The sequence below is a fragment of the Leucopleurus acutus genome, assembly GCF_964270905.1.
Source record: "Leucopleurus acutus genome assembly, chromosome: 13".
NCBI lineage: Eukaryota > Metazoa > Chordata > Mammalia > Artiodactyla > Delphinidae > Leucopleurus > Leucopleurus acutus.
This window is the reverse complement of record NC_139155.1, coordinates 48,632,067-48,655,846: the sequence shown is the minus strand read 5'-3', so window position 1 is coordinate 48,655,846 and position 23,780 is coordinate 48,632,067.

Below are 23,780 nucleotides of genomic sequence, written 5' to 3'. Positions count from 1 at the left end.
CAGGCAGAATACTCAATTTAGAAATCTACTGTCACCCAGATACATCTGCTAGTAAATCATCGGAGAGATGCATTTACGTTGAGGACAAAATGCTATGCCTTATGGTTCCTCCTAAGCTTCTTGAAGATAAAATGGTTTACCCTCAGCATCTTTGTTTAAATAGCAATAAAAGCTTCACCTAACATGAAGGTCAAGGTAAGCAGGACAACTGACATACACACTGATTCCATGGAGAAAGAATGTCTCTGTTCTGAACCCAGCAGGGCTTAAAAGAAGGGATGATGCTCTGTCACAATCCCACTGGTCATCTGGACATGCGGAACATGTGTGATGTATATGGTGACTTAATACCTAGAATTTCTAAGAAATGATTAAATATACAAACAAAAACTATTGAGTCTGTTTTATGAAAGCATTGTCACATGGATAACCAAAACACCTAATCCTAAATACAGCACCTCCACCCCACTACCTCCACCATCACAGGTAATAGACACACACACACACACACACACACACACACACACACAGAGGTATATATTTCTACACACATATATAAGTATATATAATATTATCTGTCCCACATTCTGTTGAAATAAATTGAATTTGCTGGAAATCTCCATAAATTGGGGGGAAATCTTTATAAATATGATCCTTGTGCTCCATTCTTTTCTTCTCCTCTCCTTTGCTTTCCTGTCCTCTCGTCTCTTTCCTCTGTGGTAGGCTATTTTTCTGGACCCCTCCCCAGCAAAGTTTTGCTTCCATCAATTACCATTCTAAGAAATCTACAGTTTTCTCAGCAATATGTATCTGAACCATTGGAGTAAATTCTGTCCCAGCAGCTCCTGTATTGCAGGGAGGCTGGAGAAGGAGGAGGTCCATCTCAGTGGGACATCTGTTTATTTTGTATTTAACAAAAGGGAAAGGGTTTCTTCCAACGACATTTTTTGGCTTGGGAACCCTGAATGTAAACTTACAACAGTGACCTAAGCTCACCTCAGGAACAATATTAGCTGACAACCACCTTGGGAGTGAAAAATAAAATCCCATTCCAGCTCCCTTTGACTGATCTAAGCTCCTTTTGCTGTCACTTAACACCACAGATTTGATTTAATTTGATGAGACTTCTAAGACAATTTAGAAAATTAAGCATTTAATGCCAACCCTAATCATTCCTCTTCCACACGTTTTCAAAGGTTTCCTGGTTTATAAACAAAAAGCAGAATCAGATGTGAGAGCAAGAATAGTACTTTGCTTTCTACTTTTTAGTTTGTAAGTAAAAGTTATCTTCCAAAGAAAGAACTGGGAGGAATGAGTGGGAATTACAGAAAAACAGGTTGGGACTCAGCATAAGGAAGCATTCTTTAATGGTTAAAACAAATAGAAGGGATACCACAGGAACAAAGAAGCTTCCCTGACACAGGAGGGGTTCAAGTAGAGACCTGGGTGGGACCACGTGAGGATGGGATTGCATAACCTCTGAGGTCCATCACGGTACTTCACATGGTTCCAAAATTTGGGAAGGTTATAAAAAGGCGGCATTTCAGCAACAGAGTATCTCAGGTGTAAAGATGTGGTAAAGGACTGCAGAGCTTGTACTAAAAAGGCAACCTATGTCTAGTTAAAAATGAAGGTGCCAAAGGATAACAATCCACATATCAAGCTTCATCTCGGGCCACTCCTCCCTTTCTTTGTACTCCCACCAAAAGTATAAAATTCTGGCTGAAATTTGGAACCTGGTTACGCTGGCATGTACTGGAATCATAGTGATTTCATGTTTGTGTTAAATATTCATCATGAAATTTTCCTCTAACATGGTTGTTCAGTTGTCAGAAGAGAAACCTGCACTGTGATTTCTGCTACTGGGGAAATTGCTTCAATTCAAACTGAATTTTAAGTCTGTTAACAGCCTCCTCCAAGCAAACACCTGGAGGCCAGCAGCTGCTGATCCCTGCCTGTGGGCTCAGTCTGCAGGAGGACAGGACCCCTGTGTGTGTGACTAAGGTGGAGGGAGCTGCATCTGCTTTGACTTCACCCGTGACCGCTGTCCTCTCATCCACAAGCTGTTGATCCCCTGGCAGGCCTCTTGAAGCTGCTGTGACACCTTTCCTCAGCAACAGGCTTCCACGAGTCCACATCAATCATTCCCAAGTATTTCTTTCTGCATCCGCTGCTGTGCGCTTGCCTCAGCCACTACCTTCTCTCACCCGGATGGGACTGCTGCAGAATCTTCCAAGCTGCTCCCCGTGCCCACGCCCACCCCCTGCCTCAGGTCTCCAACAAAGCAGGCAGCTGATCCTGATGTTGCAGCACAGATTCCTGTTTATTACCCATGGCCCCAACTAAAGCAAAAGCTCCAGGAGGCAGGGTCTTTGCTTCTGTTGTCCCTCACTGTGTCGCCGGCACTTGGAAAAGTGTCAGGCACACCGTAGACATGCCATAAGTATTTGCGGCGCTCAGGGAAGTTTTCTACTTGCACCTGCAGTTGCCGGGGAGATATGAAAACTGGATGCTCTGTTTCATGACCACCGTCAAGAATGTGAACTTGGAGAAAACTTACTAGACCTAACTGAGGACTTTTTCCTGACTAATGAACAGGAGGCATCGTTTAAACCCATCCTACACAGATTTATGGACTCATTCCATTTTATCCAGAATAAGACAGTTTTCCTTAATGAGCATAATCACAAGGAAACCCTCTTTCGAACACTTTAGGAAATCTGACTTTCCCCCTCAGCAACTATTCTTTAGGTTTCTTCATTGGGATATGTTTCTTTGCCAAGCAAGTAAATAAATGCAAGCGAATGGATGACCCTCTGTGGGTGGTCAGGTGTGTTCTGAGACTTAGACAGTTATTAGCCTCTTTGCACAACCACAGTCAAGGCTCTCTCCCACTTGAAAGGGCTCGCCCCAAGAAGGGTTCTCAGAAAGCATTGATTTTGGAAGAATCTCTGTGGTCCAGTGGTAAATAATGGTAGGCGGGCCCTACGAATAAAGAAACATTCGTCAGCTACCAAATATAGGCCTGAATGGTCTAGCACGGTGGGCAGGGAAGCCCAGGCTTCTTAGAGGAAGCTGAGTTTGAATCATGGCTCCACTCTTTTGGCAAAACCACTGACCACTGCTAAGTCTTGCTATCTTCAGCTGTAAAATAAGATCTGCCTTGCTGGGTGGTTATGAGCATTAGAGAAAATGTACACAAAGCCCTGAACACAGTTTCTAGCAGAGTAAGTGCTCCATAGATTAGTTATTACTAGTCACAAATGGTAGTTAGTGACTGTACAGGTTAATCTAAGGAGAGCTACACTATCTTTCTTAGGGGATGCTGTATTCATTTTCTATTGCTTTGTAACAAGTTACCACAAACTCACTGGCTTAAAACAACACACATCTGTTTTCTCACAGTTTCCACGGGTTAGGAGTCTGGGCGTGACTCCTGGGTTGTGGAGTCTCTGCTCAAGGCTGCAATTAAGTTTTCAGCCAAAGGCTAGAGTCTCATTCTAGGGTGAGGGGCCCCTTCCAAGCTCACATGGTTGTTAACGATTCATTTCCTTGAAGCTGTAGAACTTATGGTGTCTTACTTCTTCAAGGCCAGGAGGAGAGAAATTTATTTCTTCCATCTCTGACCTCTAGATCCTCTTTTCAAGGGTTCACCTGATTAGGTCAGGCCCACTCAGGATAATTTTCTTTTTAACATAAAGTCAACTGAATAGAGCTTAATTACATCTGCAGAATCTTTTCACCTTTGCCATAGAAAGCAACCTGTTGGCAGCAGTACTGTTCCATCACTTTTTCCATATTCTATTTGTTAGAACCAAGTTACAGTTCCCACTCATATTCAAGGACATGAGTCATTAAGGGTCTTCTTAGAATTCTGCCTTCCACAGACATCGTTTGTAATTCCCATGGAATCTGATCATTCTTGGTTGACCTATAGTGGTAATGGAGTGAAGTCAAGGTATACTACTGTTAGCATATTTCCTACACTGCCGAGGATCCAAGAAAACCAGACATAGGGGAATGACTGGCAGCTGGTCAGCAAAAAGGACAACAGGGAAATCAGAACTGCCCACAGGTTAGTTTGAAATTCAGCCTTTCCCTGCTAACTCAGGAGAGAAGGATAGCAGGCTGTGTGGCGATGGCTGCTACCTGCTATAGATGAACCAAAATCAACTGGTCAACAGCCATTGCCCTCTTGGAGATAACTCAGTGTAGACCGATATAGGAAGAATTTGTTGTTGAAAAATGTACACATTATTGCATGCACACATTCACACACACACACACACACACACACACACACACACACACACACACACAGCCTAAACAGCCAGATGTGTTAGATCGACATTCAAGGATATCAGTGCCAGTTTCCTAAACGTGGTTTCCTAGGTGCTGGGGTTGGGGGTGGTCAGTTAGAGTGTGTTTTCATGCAGGCGAGTGAACAATTCTTCTCTGCCACTAAGAAAAGAGTGTCCACAGCAACTTCCTTCATATGTGGTCCCAGAAGCTGCAGCTGTCTCTGGGTAGATTGGGTCATCACCCAGTTAGGTCATAGACAGGATGCCTTCAGAGTGAATTATAATCTGCAGTCTCAACAGCTGTGCCCAGGATTCAAGGGGACCAGCTGGAGAGCAGTGAGCGACTCATCTGTGTATGGGGACAGGGGCATGCTGAGGCCCCTTCTGCCCTGCTGGCCACGGCATGTGTGTAAGAGCTATGCGTGAAGGAAGGCCTGTCTAGAAACCCAAAGATTCTTGAGCGTACACTCAAGTGTCCAGAGCACATTCTCCAGAGCACATCCCCCAGCCTCAAACCAGCCAGGACCTGGCTGTATGAGACCTGCCTCCAGGCTCAGACCCCTACAGCTAAGAGGTGTAGAGGCATAAGAAGGCTTCTCTGTCAGGCAAAAAAATCAAGTTGACAGCTGGCAATCCTACTGCCTGATTGTTTCAAAACCACGTGCTTCCTTTCCTTACTTCCATTTAGTACTTTTCTTCCACTTTTTTCTTTATTTCCTCTTTCCAGATCTCCTGTTCTTCTCCTCTCATTTTTCACTCTCTCTCTCTGATTTATACCTTTCTCTAGGCCACTTGCCCACTCTGTTCTTCACACTTGGATTTCTCCTGTCCTCTCTCTTCAGCTTTCTTTCCTTGTTTGCCCTTTTCCTCTCTGCTGCTCTGACTCTGTGGCTTGCATTCCCTGAGTGAAATTGCAGAGGGCAGGATCCTGGCTGGAACTATCCCCAGACCTTTGCTGTAGATCAGCTATCTAACTATAGCATAAAGGTTCTTTCATTGTCTTCACCAAAACATTAGCTTTTGGTTTTTTTGTTTGTTTGTTTGGGGTTTTTTTTTTGCGGTACGCGGGCCTCTCACTGTTGTGGCCTCTCCCGTTGCGGAGCACAGGCTCCAGACGCGCAGGCTCAGCAGCCGTGGCTCATGGGCCTAGCCGCTCTGTGGCATGTGGGATCTTCCCGGACCGGGGCACGAACCCGTGTCCCCTGCATCGGCAGGCGGACTCTCAACCACTGCACCACCAGGGAAGCCCTGGTTTGTTTTTTTTTTAATTCAATGAACAGATTAAATGTAATATACTGCCCTTGTAAACATGATAAATAACTCTGAGTCTGGTGAATTCTTATTGAATAGGTAGTATATTGGGTAAATTGTATCAACAGAACCAAATAATGCAATAATCAGTGCTCTGGGCTGAAGGTCTCCCAAAATTTGTATGCTGAAATCCTAACCCCAAAGGTGATGCTATTTGGAGGTGGGGCCTTTGGGAGGTGATTAGGTAATGAGGTCGAGGCCCCCCCCCATGATAGGATTAGTGCCCTTATAAAAGAGACCCCAGAGAGCTCCCATGCCCCTTTTTGCCATGTGAGGACACACCAGAACATGAGCTGTCTACGGACCAGAAAGTGGGCTCTCACCAGACACTGAATCTGCCAGCACCTTGATATTGGACTTTCCAGCATCCAGAACTTTGAGAAATAAATGTCTGTTGTTTATAAACCACTCAGTTTCTGGTATTTTTTTATAGCAGCCCAAATGGACTAAGACAGTCAGTACAGAAACATCTGCGAGGAAAATGAAACTTCCTGCAGATGAGGCAAGATCCATTTCTCCTCAGGAACTACTAATATTGTCAAAGGCATTTTTACTTGCTAGAGAACTTCATTAGAACACATAGGCAACACTTAGCATGTTGAGGAAATGGGAACCCCATCGTATGGCCTCCCTTACATTCTTACATCTCTTCTTCTCTTCTGCTACCACCCCTCAGTATGTTCTTAGAAAGCAGCTAGTACTGTGGAAGATTTCCTTTTTATGCTGTGCTGCCCTTATTCCTTAAACATCCTCAAAAATGATTTTCTGCATCATAACAGGAACACTTACAAATATCTTGGTGATGACACAGAAAATGTGAACACTTCAGCCATTCTGTCAAGGTTTGAGCAAAAAAGTATTCCTGACCCAGTTCCAGCTGAAAAGCAACTTGCTGAAACATCACCTAAAACAGGAGGTCCCCATTCATTGGAACTCAACTTACTACACGCTTGAGCAGTTACTGGAACAAGAAAAAGCTGTGCAAGATTTTGCAGGCCAGGGTGTGAGAACAAAAAACAAAACAAGGGAAGGGGAGACATTCTTTGAACCTTTACTCAGTGGAGTCTGACAAGCTATGCGGGCTATCATCCTCCTCCTTGGAAGGTCACTGCTGACAAATGCCAGGCTAGACTAGGTGTTGGACTGCTGAGCAGGTGTCTGGATCTCTTGGTCAAATCAATGCCAACTTAATTTGAAGTGAAGAAAATATTCCTCATATTCAGACCCATGCATGCCTCCCATAGACCTGGGAAAGAAGGAAGTGTTGGGACAGGGTTATCTTCTTAACTACAATTCTTGACTGATATTCTAACCCTGTTTCTTGGGTGGCTTTGATTACTCTAGTGAGGTTGATTTAAACCAAATCTGCATGGAACCCCAATTCCTTCCTCTCTTCTCAGGGTCAAGGGCATTTCAGGAAAACAACGTCTCTTCAATTTATTTTGAAATATGAAAAACAATTGTTTCCTCTCAGATTCTAGTCTGTAAGCCAATGACAACAGTTTCCATGGTCGTTAGAGCTGAGAAGTGGTGGTGGAGGTGGTGGAGGGTACCATGTGTTTTAAAGGCTCTTTTCTTATGTGCACCCAGGGCTGACGGCTTCTGCCCTCTGAGATACAAAGTGAACTTCAAACTTTCTGGCTCCTGGTCTCCGGCATGGAGGCCCAAATGTTGCTCAAATTTCTGGCAACAAAATGATTATACCTTAATAAAAATCAATATACTTAACATAGTCCATACGCCGATATCTAAAAGGCTGTCTCCTTTTTAAAGTTTATGAAGAAATGGTTGGTACAAGGCAAAACAAATTAGATGAGCAATGCCCCTCTCCAACCCTCTAGATTTCAGCAATTGGTCATTCCAGCCATGCATTTGCTAAAACCCAGTGTTCACTCCAAAACAGTGGCTGATGGGATTGTCTTTAACTGTGTCTTAGTTTTGCATTTACGGGGAAGCTTATTTCACTGAAACAATCATTTGCAACAGACAGTGTGAACACATGCCTGTAAACATAAAAATTTGAGTCCTAAAACAAAAGGTTCTTGCTTCAAAAGTAAGGTCATGCAAAAGTAAGGTCATGTCCCTTTAAGCTGTTAATTTAAAAAAAGGAAAACAACCCTGTATTGCGTTTGAGTCACCTTAGTCCAAATGCTTCATCAAGCTAAAGCTTCCAGATCAGTGCTGGCCAACAGAAATATGGTGTGAACCAACTGTGCAATTATAAGTTTTCTAGTAGGCATATTAAGAATGATAAGAAGAAACAGCTAAAGTTAATTTTAATAATAAATTATTTCATCCAATCTGTCTAAAATATTGTCATTTTAACATGTAATCAATATAAAAAGCTGCTGTGATTTTTTTACATTATTTATTCTTGTACTAAGTCTTAGAAAGCTGATGTGTATTTTGTACTAAAAGCACATCTCAGTTGGAACAAGCTGCATTTCAAGTGCTCAGTAGGCACTGGTAAGCACAGTCCTAAACAAAATAGCTGCCCAAAGGGCATGATGATTGCATTGTCAGTTGTAATGATGAGGATGTAGTAGAAATTGCCTGGGTTTTGGTCCATCAAGACCTGATGGACCACATTATTTTCAAATCCTGACACCACTGTTGACTGGCTGTGTGACCTTGCACAAATCACTCAGGATCTCTGAACTTTAATCTTCTTGTCTTTGAAGTAAGGATATTAATTCTTGCATTTCAAAGGATTATTGTGTTACATGAAACATACACATATATAAGGTGCTTAGTACAATACCTAGTACACACTAGGAACTCAGTAATAGGCATTTAATATTATTGCTATCATTCATGGACTATATACACATATAAAAATGACTGTAAAACATCTATTCTTTTAATCTGAAAAAAACTAAAGAATATTTTATCTAAAGAATATTTTAATCAAATCAGCATTTCTCTGTATTACTGGCTGCACTTTGTTTTGTTGTTATTGCAGTTAGAAATATTTTATCTAATAAGGTAACACTGAAAGAGCTAGGACCCTATGATTTTTAAACCCTTAAGGAACAGAGATTCTAAAAAACTGTTTTTAAATGGCAAGCACCTGGATTTGATATTCTTCAGCAAACACTGCAACTTTCTGTCCCTTCTTAGGAGTTACCTGAGACTTATGGTATACAATTCTGTTCTGGGGCCACAGGGGAAGACCCTGCCCTGTGGGATTCCCTGGGGAAAGCAGACACCACCAGTGTATGGTTTTACATAAAGGGAGATCATGAGACAGTAAATGAAAGTTCAGTTGGTGGCCCCTAAGGGGTTCATTTTAGGAGAGGAAAATATCTCTTTCTCTGACAGGGAGTTGGGAAAGTTGGGAACCTGCACCCCAGAGAAGAGAGATATGATAAAAATCACTCCCAAAAGGACATGAGAAAAGACCAGGGCAGAGAAGTCCCCTCAAACAGATATATATGGAGGGGCTTAGACTCATGCCTCCTGAGAGGGGTCTTACCTAGTATTTGGTTTTAAATTTCTCTATGTTGTCATTTTCTTCTCATGCCTAGCCTTCAGTAAAATCTTGTTAAATATTATAATTTAGTCTCAGCTGTCATAATGGGAAGTTTAAAGGGAAGGCCTAGACCCATTCCTAGCACAGAGCTGTACCAGGAAGTGAGGGGTAACCTCAGGAGAGAGGGAGAGCCTGAGATGGCAGGAGGCGGCCCGCACTGGGTGTCACAGCGTCGTGAGCAGGAACAGAAGCAGCAGGCTGCAGTGGGAGTGCTGGCTGAGGAGCGCACGCGTCAGCGGTAACAGATGGGGGAGGATGTTAGCCTCCCCTGGGGAGACCCAAAAATGTAAGAGGGGATTATCCCATTAAAGGAACTGAACTCCAAAAGGATAAGTGCTCAATTATTATAATGTAGACATTGAAAAGAACTGTGGCAACATTTTTGTAGGACACACTATGGGAGGCTTGAACATCCCTGCTACATACTGGGGAAATACTAACTTCTCTAGTCATTTCTCACATGGTTGTATATTCTTGGACAAATTGTTCAACTTCTCAGACCTGCAGTTTGCTCATCCTCAGAATGAGGGGATTGAACAAGGTGGTTTAAAGTTTCTTCCAGAGATACAATGCTGATTATGTCATGATTTGAATATCAGTCACCTAATGTGTTTGGTGACACACTGGACATAGCTTCATCATTCAAGTTTAAAAAGCCATTCAATAACCTGACTCTACATAGGTAGCAGAAATATCCTAAATGCACACTTGAATCAATTCAAGTATGATCAAGATTAAAGATCTAGTGAAGATTTATAACATGATAGAAAACAGCTAAAAAATAAATGTAAGTTAGGGTATGTTCATTTAACTTCATTGGAGCATTAAGATCTCAAGTTTTATTACGCCTAATCTTAGATTAATTCAAATCTGTGTTGGTATGAGGAAGCACATAGTAGGTACTAAATGAGAGTTGAATGAATGACTGAAAAATGCTGCCAGACAAATTCAGATGACTCTTGAAGCTATTTCAATTATTTCATACCCTTCAGTTTTTAACCTCACTATAACCACTATGGCTGCTTCAGTGTTCAGAAGTGAAAGATTATTCTTATTTTAAAATGAAATCTGATATGCTATCACAAATGATATCAATGATAAAGAAAAGAGGTGTGTGGACACCGGTAAAAGAAAAGGCACACCTACACAGAGAATTCCCAAATGAAATTGTGGGGCTTTTTTTAAAAGAGTATTATCAAAAGAAATAGCTGGCAAGGCTCTTGATCAAGGTAAAATATTAAAATGGTCCATGGCAGTAGGAAGGCCACAGATTAGAGTGAGATGAGGTTGCAAAAAAAAAAAAAAAAAATCTGAAGATAAGCAACAAGGAGCTTTCTTAGCTTGGTTTGAAGCAAGAAAAAGGAGCAAAGGAAAGGTGACAGCTCACAGAAGACAGCATAGAGGTTAACAATTTGGCAGAAGGACAGAGCTATGAAATTCTGGGTTGCATGTCTTCTCCATAAAAGAACATAATATTCAATCTGGAAAGGGTAAATAATCATAATAAAAAGAAACATAACATTCAGATGGTTAAAAATTATAAAAGTTTAAGTTTCCAGGTCCTAAGAATCCCATCCAGTGTGCTCTAAGAACACTTGGCTGTTACCACTCAGCCACTGTTGAGGAATTATTAAAAATAGGAGAAAAGCTAAGAGGCCGAGAATGGGAAATATTAATATTATGCAATTTGCCGAAAGAATAAAAAGTGGATTCAGTGGATGGTAAATGAATCTTGTGGAAATCTAGCCTGAATGAATAAATCTATGGCTTGTAAACTTTAAGAAAGAATGTGGTGATTTTACTAGAACCAAGAGGAGACCAAGAACGTACGGAACCAATGTGACTTTAACCCTTATTAATAGAGTTCCTCAGAGAATGGCAAAATCCCATCACGATCAACATTCTTACTACTTACCAAGGTTAAGACATAGAAAACATGCTTATTCAATTTAAGGAAGACACAATGCTAGGAGAGTTAACTAAAGCCCATATATTTGTCAGGACTCTTGATTACAAGGGACAGAAGCCCAGTTTAAATTAACCTCAGAAAACAAGCTACCCAGGGGGATAAAGCACTTAAGGCATAGTTGGATATAGTTGCTCAAGTAATGAAATCAAGCTTCAGACTCTCTACATCTTGGCTCTGCCTTCCTTTGTGTTTGCTTCATTTTCAGCCAGGTCCTCCCAAATGAGGTGAAATATGGCAGTAGATTCCCAGGTTTATCTTCTAGCAGCTCAACAACCACAATGGAAAGAATGTCCCTTTTGCCCAAGAGTTCTAGTCAAAGCCCTAGGTTTGATACTTATTGCCCTGACTTGGGACAAATGCCATCGTTCAACCAACTTCAGTGATTTAATGCTTTGATTGTCCGAGCTTGGAGAACCCACCCACTCAAAGCCCAAGGAGAAGAGAAGGGAGGAAGTTGTTCTTTAAAGAGATTCTGTGCAGGCAAAATATAGCAAACAAGTACACCAAAAATAATAGGCTAAAGTAATGGTTAAAAAAACAAGACTAAAGGGACTTCCCCAGTGGCTCAGTGGTTAAGAATCCTCCTGCCAGTGCAGGGGACATGGGTTCGAACCCTGGTCTGGGAAGATCTCACATGCCGCGGAGCAACTAAGCCTGTGCTCCACAACTACTGAGCCTGCGCTCTAGAACCCATGAACCACAACTCCTGAGCCCACGTGCCACAACTACTGAAGCCCACATGTCTAGAGCCTGTGCTCCGCAACAAGAGAAGCCACTGTAATGAGAAGCCCGTGCACTGCAACGAAGAGCAGCCCCCGCTTGCTGCAACTAGAGAAAGCCCACACACAGCAATGAAGACCCAACACAGCCAAAAATAAATAAATAAAAAATAAATTTAAAAAATTTTAAAAAAAGACTAAATAATACATTGAAAGTCCTGAACTTGGTTTAAAACAATCAATTACATAAATTTTAGATGAGGATAGGCCACATTTGTCAACAAATGGTTCATGTGAAAAAGATTTAGAGATTATATTAGACAGTACACTCATTATGAACCAACAATTTATTACAAAAACTGGAACAACTAATTCAATTTTAGGTTGCCTTTATAGAAAAATCATAACCCAATTACAGGATGTTATGGTCCCAGAGTTACCTTCATAAGTCAGACCACAGCTGAATGTAACATCCTAGAAGGACATTCCCAAGGAACAGAGCATCCAGAGGAGGCTGACTGGGATAAAGAACTAAAAACTTAGGGGGAAGACCTGAAGAAGCTGGAGACTTCCATTCTGGGAAAAGGAAAACCAAAAAGCAATGTTGAAATATTTGAAAAGCAATCATATGGACTTAAGACTGACTTCATCTGTGCTACTTCAACAGGAAGAACTAATACCTGCAATGAACTTAAAGGGAAATAGATTCTGGTACAGTCTGGTACTGTAGTACAAGTACTATTGTCCAGCAAAATAACTGGTTGCCTTGAGATGAAGTGAGCTTCTCTCAAATGTAATTATCAGGGATGTTGTAGGATTGTGTTAAGAACTAGTTATCTACTAAGGTCTCTCTTCTAACTCTTGAAGCTTATTAACCAGTGATTCCATGAATGTTTGTTAACTTCTCCATGATGGAAAAGTCAACAAGAAATGCATCATCTTTCATATTTCTAAGAGTGAGGGAAGAACCCAGGCCCTCTGGGTCTGTTACATGAATATGACTAAGGGAATTCACCACTCTGGCTGACTGGAAGAAGTTCAGTGCTGTGTGGAAGTAAACTCCACATGGAAGAATCTTGGAATAAAAGACACCAAGGAAACTGAGGGTTTGGGCACAAATGTCTCACTCACCTTGGCACCTTCATGCATTTGTCACAGCTCAATGTGTGCTTTAAATGAATTAAAACATCACTATCTGGTAATTATTCTTTTATCTACTTCTTCAGGGAAGTGGCTCAAATTTCTATTAAAATAATTTTGATCTCCTATGGATTTCTTCATTAATGTTGTTTTCAACACAGATATTGTAAAAATCTAATAACATAGCAAGTATATTGCAAAAATGCAATAAAGTATCCAAAAACGTTTTATAAATTATCAAACAGTATATCCATGTAAGGAGTTATTGTAATTATTACTCATTCCACCATAACATAGATAACTTAAGAGTTAGTTATATTAAAATTTTCTTTATAAAATTATGAAGATTCACTAAATCCTTGGAAGACAAAAAATCATCACGTAAAGGATCATATTCCTCTGAACTGAGAACTAGTTCTAGCTTAAGGAGATGGTACATCGATAGTGTGTACTTAAATGTCACTGAATAGCTGTGAGGATTAAATGAAATTTTGTCCAAGAAAAGTGTTTTGCAATACGTTGTATAATTCCAAAATCAGGATCTTATCATTCTGTTCTCATTATTAGCAATTTTTTATTATCCTATTACAATGAATTAACTGCAGAAACATAGATGTCTAGGCTACGCCAACTCTACCTGATAATTAATATCAGAATTCTGGCGCTCAGAGTGGGCAAAATCAGGTAACAGTTTCCTTACCTATGAGAGGTTGGAATACATTAAATCAGCTTGATTATTAATTACTATCAGAGGATACAGTGTTAAACATACGGACTTTGTGGCCACTCTGTATATCACGATTTGCTCTTGTAATATCCCTCATGTTAGCAAAATTGCATGGTAAAAGCTCTAGATCAATAATAAAAGTAAGTATGCGCGAGACCTATATTCCTTAAGAGGAATTGTTGAAACCATTTTGATTCTCCATTACCATAATTCCAAAAGCCAATAGGTAGGATTCATAAAGCCTAAATAGTCTATAGGTTTATGTTAGTGGCTTTTGAACAAGATGAATCTCATAATTTGGGATGAAGGTAACTAAGAAATAATGAAGCTGAGCCCTCTCATTTTGCAAATGAGAAAACAGAGTCTCATAGCAAATAAGTGCCTTAATCAAGGGGAGACTGGACTTAGAAAAGAGACTGGAATTTTTAGTGCTTCTCAGGAAAATTTTATTTATTTTTAACGGTAAAATCTGACCACATGTTTAATAAAACCACCTAATAGGTCTATAGTCCTTTCTTTTATGGTCACAATCCTCATCAAATATATATTATTAAACACATGAAAGGAGGCCTGATATAAACTGGATGTTATGTTTGAAAGGCTATGATTTATTTCCAGTAATAGCCAAGATTACAATCAAAGAGGGATAAAAATGTTAATACAGCTATATACGCAAGTACGCAGGGAACCAGAATCACTCTGCTGCATGAGCAAGGTCTGCAAGGAAATGTGTCCGTGCATGTAGAGCTTTATGGAAAATGTGAAGGGCTTGTAAGAAATGGATGATAAGTGGGGAATATTGACCTTGTTTCCACTGGGGTCAAAAAATGCAAAGAGATTCTTTCGTATTTTTATTTCCCTGGGGAGTACATGTGACTTAAGTTCTAAAAAATCCTTGAGAAGTGCAATCTCTCCAGTTGCCAGTGGTGCTTTTTTTCCCCAGCACTATTTTACCTTGGAATTATTTCTGCATAGTTCAAAAGCAAAAAGGAAATTTTGGCAAAATCTTACCCAGTCAAGATGGATGTTAATTGCAATGTTACAATACTAATTTGGGCATCCTTACTCAAGCATAGGAAACTCATTATGACCTCATTTAACATTCTGAAAACATTTTTAGACAATTTATAGATTCAAATGGAAATAAATATAACTGTATTTGTAGAACTGTCATTTTAGTCAAATTAAATTTTCCAATTAGAGAAAGAAGTCTTGCTAAGATTGCCCATAATTCATATTCATAGGAGACTTCAGTTCAGGTTATAGAACTCTGAAAGACCATTTGGAACAAGAAATTTGATTCTTGCAGTGATGTATTTATCAGTTTTTGGTGATTCTATTAAATACAGAAATACTGTTTATAATAATGTATTAATGATCCATAGTTTAAATCTTTTAAAATGCCAGCTAGTTTAGAATTCGAGGGTGAATGTTGAAAATAGTTAGAAACTGAATAACTACATTCCTAAATAGCATCACCTGTTTAGAAGAAACAAAGCATTGAAATTTTGCTTCTCATAATAAATGAAAACCCTGACACTTTTTCAGTGCAATTGGCTGAATGCTTACCCATGCTGGTTTAAAAAAAAGAAAGAAAAAATGTACATGACCTTAATATCTATAAAATGTAAGAGGAACCAAATCAAAATAGAAAGTTGAATCTGGTCAGCTTGAAGCATTTAATAGCATCATTAATAATAGATCCGTAAACTATGTCCATTTAAATACCAAAGTTGAGTTCTTAAGCAGAATAAATAAATATACTCAGTGGAATCAAAGACTTTTTAGGATGACTCATTACTTTCAACCCTGACATTCAGCTAATGATGATACATTACATTGCATTTATATCACATCACATTTATATTACATTAGGAACAATCTTTATGACCTGATGTTCAGGATTTTTTTTTAATTTTTTTCTTCCAAACTTACAGATTTTTTTTAACATTAGAATTCAAAAAGCACAAATCTGTGCACTATAATTAACATGCTGCCTGAGGTTTATAAATTCAGAAAGCAAGAACTTCCAGGAATCCTGCAGAGATCTAACCTTACAAGACAGATGGTCTATAGCCATCTCATCAGCAGGCTCAGTATTGGGTCTAGGTAGAAGAGGCTGTGACCCCAGATGTGTGATTGGAGGGGACTGGAAAATGTCTTCTGTTCCACCCCTGGCCTATAGTATTTGTTATCTGCTTTAAAAAAAAAATGCAACCCTGTGGCTCAGGGCTGTATCTCCCAGAGTACCCTGTTAAAATTCATCCCACACATGACTGAATACATTTGTTCAACAAATATATACTATGCACCTACTATGTTCTAAGTACTATAAAGGATACAGAGATGTATGAGCTGTAAGACTGCAGAATACTAGCAAGTGACAAAAAATTAGGGACAGAAAATTCTGGGTTCAAACCTTATCATCACACCTTACTAGCAATAGGATCATGGATAAGTAACTAAGCCTCAGCTTCCTGATCTGTAAAATGGGGGGATGATAGTACCCATATATCAGGACTGCGTCACGATTAACTAAGCATATGGAAAGGACTTAGGAGAGTGCTTTGCACATAGTAAATGTTGAATAATTATAGCTATTGTTATTATTATTAATTTTTTTTTTTTTTGGCTGTGCCTTGCAGCTTGCGGGATCTTAGTTCCCCAAACAGGGATTAAACCCAGGCCACAGCAGCGAAAGCGCTGAGTCCTAACCACTGGACCGCCAGGGAATTCCCACTATTATATATTATTATTATTATCAGCCATAGACACTACCTTCAAGGAATTTAAAGTGAAATAGGGAGATATGTGCATACATAACAGTGAGACAAAGTGCGGAATAGTTCAGAAAAAGAAAAGATGGCCTCCAGAAGTAGAGGCCAGGGAAAGTTTGAGGAAAGAGGTCACATTTGAGCTGGATCTTAAGGTCTGAGCAAATATTTCTAAAAAAGTGGGAAGTACCTTAACACCCGATCGAGATTTAGTTTATTCACTCATTCATTCATTCATTCATAATAAACACTCTTTGAGTTTAAGAGAGCTACTTGAAGAGAATGAGTACATTTTGATTACTGTGAATGAGTATAGGGTTTTGTTTTGGTGGTTACATTACTCGCGGGTCAGTTGGGAACCTTCAAGGTCTATTTTTAAGCTTTCCTTTGGTGGGTCTTGAGTAGCCTTTACTCCAGGGATTCAACTCTGCTGCTTCTGTGTGATCTCTCAGCTCTGTGGTGACATATCTACACATGCACAGCTTGGTATTCAGCAAAGACCGAAGGGCACTCCCTTACAGATTTCTGGAGCTCTTGTTTTGCATAACTCTTTCCTTTCTTAAACTCTGCCCTGCAAATCTCAGCCATCTCAGCCTCCCAAAATTCTGGTCATCATTTCTTCAATGGGTTCCCCCTTCCTGTTCCTATTGTCTAGAAATTGTTACCAGGCCAAAAGTGTGAGATTATAGAACTAACATCATTTTTCCCTTCTTTGACAGATCACAGTTCTGTGGTCCCTGTTGTCTGATGTCTGTAAACAGTTGTTTTATATTTTTAAAATAATTTTCTAATTTACGGTAAGAAGGTAAGTCCAGTCCTTGTTATTCACTTAAGGCCAGAAGCACAAATCCAAGATAGGGGATACTGAAGAAATAAATTCTGACTCTTCTATGGTGAATAATGTCAAGCAAAAGGACAAGAAACGCAGTGGTGATAAGGGCCACAGTTTATTGGGGTTTGTATTTTTAAAAAATGACTGCCTCCAGACTTCCCTGATGGTTCAGTGGTAAAGAATCCGCCTTCCAATGCAGGGGACTCGGGTTTGATCCCTGGCCAGGGAACTAAGAGCCCACGTGCCCTGGAGCCTGCACACCACAACTAGAGAGAAGCCCGCATGCCGCAACAAAAGATCCCGCGTGCTGCAACTAAGACCTGGCACAGCCAAATAAATAAATAAATATATTTTTCTAAATGACTGTCTAAAAGCATTAGCTAATTTTACTTTGTTCATCTGGAGGGATATTTCTAGAGGAAAATTGTAGACCACTATCCAATTCAACATTTTTATCAATGACTTCAATTAAACAAGTCTATCACATTTGACAAAAATATAAAGCTAAAAAGATTACCTACTTTTCTGAGTGAATTCAGAAGGCTTTCGATAGCTGGGACAAACTGGAATTTAACAAGAATAAATGAAAAAAAAATTTAAGTTCAAAAGACTGAAGACACAAGTACAAGATAAAAAGATCTGCTGTCTTAATACAATTTACATGAGAAATACCTACTGTTTTATTTGGCCACAAGCATAACATGAACTGTGCTGTCACTAATTATTTTTTAATACAGGAAAAAAGAAAAAAAGAAAGGAAGGAAGGAAATGGAGAGAAAAAGAAAAGAAAACTTTAGGCCAAAGACAATAGTCCTGCCTTCAGACCCGTTAGGGCAGGAACTTTGTTTTACTTTTAATTTATCTTCCTCACAGTGCTTAAAAAAATCTCAATGTGCTTTTGTACAACAAACTGTGTTCAGTTCCAGGCATCACATCTTAAATGGTACATTGATAATCTAGAGTGCACCCAGAATAGGAAACCCAGCATTCTCGTGATTCTGGAGAGTATCCCAATAAAGAAATATTTGAAAGTATTTTGTATTCAAATCAAAGAAGATAAAGCTAAGGAGAGAAATATAGACTATCTTCAAGCAGTTGAAGAGTTAGCAAATATTTGATGTTGTCAAATTTCTCTGTGTGTGTTTCCAGAATAAAACACTACAGCTAATGGGGGAAGTTATAGGAAAATAGGTTTGGGTCTAACAATGGAACAGCATCTTTCTAGAGTAGGAATGAGGTCACAAACAATGAACTTAATCAGCACACCCACCATTTAAAATATTTTGAAGAGGTGTTTTAAAACTGCTTAGGAATTTTATTTCCCTTCCATCTCTATAAATACATGACTCCTTAGTATCAGTGAAATAGAATAAATGTTTTTACCTTTCTCAGGCTCATGACAAAAAATCCTTAGTCAGCATTGTTTTACTGTCATGTCTTCTACCACAGACCAGTGTTTTTGCAACTAGAGGGTAATCAATCTCAAACTTTGCCACCTTAAGAGAAACTCTTGAGGTGGAGATGGATGAGGAAGAAAAGGCAGGGGAGAGTAAAAGAAACACATAAGTATTCTGTGCTGGGAGACAAGAGAGACACACAAAAAGAAGCCCCACCCTTTCCATGGACTGGCTTTGGTCTATATTTTACACACCAACTGGCTGTTGCACTCAATGTTCTGCATTAATAGACAGTATGCTCATTCTGATACCAATTTTTGACTGTTCCAATCACTAAAATATAAAATTGTAGACCTATGGCAAAATGCAGAAAATTGTTCAACAATAGGTGCATTGGGATTAATTATACCATTGTCTATTTTTGTGTATGTTTCACATGGTCCATACTAAAAAGTTCTTATTTTTGTCTATCAGGTGTCTTCCAATTATATTCAGAAATGTTCAGGAGAAGTACTTTATCCCTTCTTCTAATTGTGCTGTTCCATGTGGAGGGAGCATCACTAGTACAACACTCCCTGCCTCGATGACATCTGGTTTCAACTTCCCCTTGGAAGGGACCTATCTGATAGGTGAGTTTGGGATAGGGAAATGGATACACAGCTCATCCCTTTCCCCTTCCCCTTTTCAAAGAAAACACAAACCTGGTCTACCCTTCATACTGTAAGTTGTGTAGGGGCAGCTCCTGTAAGAGGAGGCTGATTCAGTGCTACCTGTTGCCAAGAAAGTAAGTCTAATTCTGGGTGAATTATTTAGGAAGTCCGTTGTTGCTGCACATCTAGGCCTTGTCATTTAATCCAGATTTTATAAAGCTGACAGTTTTCTGTCAATCTACCTGAACTTTTTGTCTTTCTCAGAGAATTCAGAACTCTGCAAAGAAGAAGGATGCTTAGCCCCGGCTAAGCTCTAGCAATTTTTACCCCATGACAAGAAAGCCTTTCCACTCCTCCCCTGGCACATTCTTCTTTATTGACCAAACTTCCTGAAAAGTTTCTTCTGAAGTGCTACATCAAGTGAGTCGCTACTCCCTTATGCTCCCTCTCTTAGAGCTCTGAGTATACCCACATTGTATCATTTATAGAATTATGTTGCCATTATCTGTTTTCACATCAGTGTTGCCAACTAGACAGTCCCTTCCAGAGAAAATAATGTCTTATTCATCTTTGTATATCAAACCCTGGCATAATGCCTGGTTCTCCGGACGCGCAGGCTCAGCGGCCATGGCTCACGGGCCCAGCCGCTCCGCGGCATGTGGGATCTTCCTGGACGGGGGCACGAACCCGTGTCCCCTGCATCGGCAGGCGGACTCTCAACCACTGCGCCACCAGGGAAGCCCAGTATTTAGTCTTTTGAGTGAGTAGTTATTAATTCTGAATAGTGGTTCCTTCTTAAGACTTCAGTCATTTTTGCTGATAAAATCTAAGCGCTCTAATGCCTGAGACAACCATCAGAAAACTCAACTGAATTTTAATTTATATTGACTTCATTAATCTATAGTCTATTGCTTCTAAAGGCAATGCATTAATTTACTGGTTCTTCAATTACTATACTGTGGGCCAGGAATCCTGAGTTTTATTTTTGGCTCTATCACTGATACAGTTTGCCTTTGAGGAAATCATTTAAGCAACTGGTGCCTCCATTGTGTATCTATAAAATACAGATAATAATTTTATTGGAAGAATGTTCTAATATCCCTTATTAACTAACACTTTCCATATAACATCTGTATTTTCAATGTTTAGTTATAATTTCAGACCACAGACGAACCTTGGGAATTATTGAAAAGCAATTGTATTTAACAGCAAGATATGTATATTTTATATTTTCACTGGTATAAAATAATTCTTTAATATTGAAAGAATCTGAATCCATAAAGTTAACTCTTCTCAATGGAGAGGTAATCATTTACATACTTTGACTAAATTAAGAAATAAAGACAAAATTTGGATATTACTAAATTTGGTGATACCTAAGGGGAAAATAGTCACATTAAAATATAAGAATTTATCATTGAATGGTTAATTTAGAAGGAAAGTCTGATACAGTCTCAGAATGGAATATTATAGCTTCTTCATTGGAAAAACTCCCATTGGTACATGCATGTTTCTACAGTTTTTGCTGAGAGAGAAGGAAGATGAAGGAAAAGAGCTACTACTAAAATGACCAAGACGTCTGTAACGAAGACTGCAAGTTACCCACACAATATCCATTCCCTTCTTTTTCCTAAATAAAAAAAAAAAAACAATTTTAGTCTGAGAAGCAATATTCTTGGGTTAAAAAAATACTTCCCAGCCTCCCTTGCAGCTAGGTGTGGCCCTGAGATTGAGTTCTGACCAAAAAGATGACAACAAAAGCTGCTGATGTGCTTTCCTGTGAGAATCCCTAAAAGGCCAACAGACATCTATAACATCCCTGTTGCCCTTTGCCTTTCCCCCTTTCTATCTGGAATGTGGACATAATAACTGAATCTTCAGCAATCATTTTGTGACTCTGAAGGTGGAAGCCAGTGCTAAGGATGGCAGAGCAGTAAATTAGAATGAGCCTGGGTCCCAGGAACCTTCATAGAATCATCTTATCAGTCCCTGGGATTTCCTGAGTACTACCTACCTCAAAACTTCCTTTCTGTGAGAGAAATAAACCCTTCATTTTTTTAAGCCATTACCAGCAGGATGCTGATTCTAGTTGTCAAATGTGACTTCTAAGTGCTACAACACATCCTGCCTCAAAAGAAAGACAATCCCAGACCTACATAACTTTAAGTTTTGGGGGACGAGAAAAGCATTGTGAGATGTTTTACTGCCTTCACTTGCCAAGTTAAATTTTTAAGTCTCATACTGAGAAATGATCAGCTATCCTTAGAAACTCTGCTTGGCCCAAGGGTCATGGCCCAAGGGAAATTTCTTCCCCCTCTTTGTGACAGTCATCCAAACCAAACAGCTCTCAACCAAGTACAAAAACAAGACTCAATTTAGCTTTAAACACCTGTGACTCTAAGTATACATGACCCCTTGAGGGAGATGAAATTGGCTCCTATGGATATTGTTACCTTTTTTTTTATCATTATAAGTATCTGTTCATAGGTGTGTTTCTCCCTAGACTGTGAGTTCCTTGAGGGCTGAGATGATCATATTAATCATTGTGTCCTGAAGGAATAGGAACTCCATAGATGGAGGTTGAGTGAATGAGTGATTGAATGAGTGAATGAATGAATTCCTAGGGTCTGAAGTTCTCAGGAACAGACTCTTCAAGGTACCTAAACTCTGATATGAGGACTGGTGGGAATGAGAGCCTTCAGCAAGCATCAGGCATATCCAGAAGCCAAGAAGAACCAGTTCATCCTTCTCTCTGCTGAAAGAAGTGGGGAGTAAGATAGGGATAAGAAAGCAGAGGAGTCCCCCTCCCTCCACATTCAGGGAAGAGACATTTCATATAAAAAAGATAGTACTGATTACACCACTGGTAATCTTTTTAATATTATGACAACAGGAATTTTTGTCTCCTTTTTTGACGTAGGAAAACAATCCACACTTAGATCCCTAGGAAAAATTATAAACTTTATGAGAAGGGCTTGCAGGGTGAGCAGTCACGAAGTAGAAGGAAGCATTTCCATCAGAAGGAAAAACATGGCAGCATGAAGAGCCTGGAGCATTTAGGGAGTCTTTACTACTCCATGCTATGCCTGCATCCAAGCACAAAATTCTGCTCAAATTAGCAAGAGCAATTCTAAAATGAGTCCCCAAAGTGGCTTTTGTCTTCAAACACTTTACTCAAAAGAAATGTTTAAATAAAGTCCAATATGCAAAACAACAAAAGTGGAACTTCCCTGGTTGAAGAGGCAGGTGAGAGACACAAGGACTACCTGTTCCCCATCCGTCCATCTACTGCTATCCCCATGTTGCCCTTGGTGGAGAAAGCACAGTCTGAAAACAACTCAGGACTATTTCCTTGATCAGCCTACAAATAAACCCACAGGCTATAGAAATATTCATTCCTTTACTCATTTCCCAGCAGCCGAATATCCCATTAGCCCCAAACAAGAAGCCTAAAACTTGACAACCAGAGCCTAGAGTCCAAAATGCCTCCCCTTTCCCTGCTGTGTTTTTTGCCTGCTATTCCTCAAAATGAAGCAAGAGAGTAAATTATTCTTTTACCATTTGGCTGAATGTATTCCCTTCATTTGATAGTGTACCTTAGTTTTAAAAAAGTGATTTGTTAAATGGATTATGCAAAGTTTTAGCATTACTGACTAACATCTTTCCTCACATATGCTTATGTTAACTTTCCAAAACAGCCTTTGGCCATCAGACAGACAAGGAGAGAGTCCAATTAGCTACCTTGGTCCATTCTCCTTGATCAAACAACCTATTTGGTGATTCACATTCTTTCAGTTTCTCAGGTATAAATGTGATTTAGTGGCTTCCTATCTGGACACCAGATGTTTTATTTGAAAATACTTTCTAGAATATAAATGGAATGAAAACTAATCATGTTTTTATAAATTCAAATAAGGTAGCTTGTTTCTTTGAGAAAGTCTTTGGTGACTGAGCAAGGAAAGGAGTATTTTCATCAGATGAAACTTGGGCATTGCACAAGAAAGCACTGTGTAATCTTCCCACATAGCTTTGGGCACTCCATAAATATTAAACAGCAACAGTAAAACCACCATGGTCATGACCTGCAATACCCCTGGATTCTCTTGGCCTCTCATGAACACTAACTGTCTACCTGTCTAATGGTATAATATTTGTAAGAGAAAATCTGTAAACTGTAATCATCTAAGTCTCTACTTAGTAGGAGAGGGAAGTGTGGTTCCTGTCAAGCAAGTTTAAAAGTCCAAGTATTTCTTTCTAGATACTGATAATAAATTTAGTCACTTCTCTGTTCAGTTACTTAGTAGGGATAACTTAGGGTCAAGATGTTGTTGTTAAATCAAAGTTCAATTATAAGAGATCTTGTGCATTCTTCAAGTTTACTCATTGTATGGGGGAAATCGGCAAAAATGGTCAAAGCGTACAAATTTC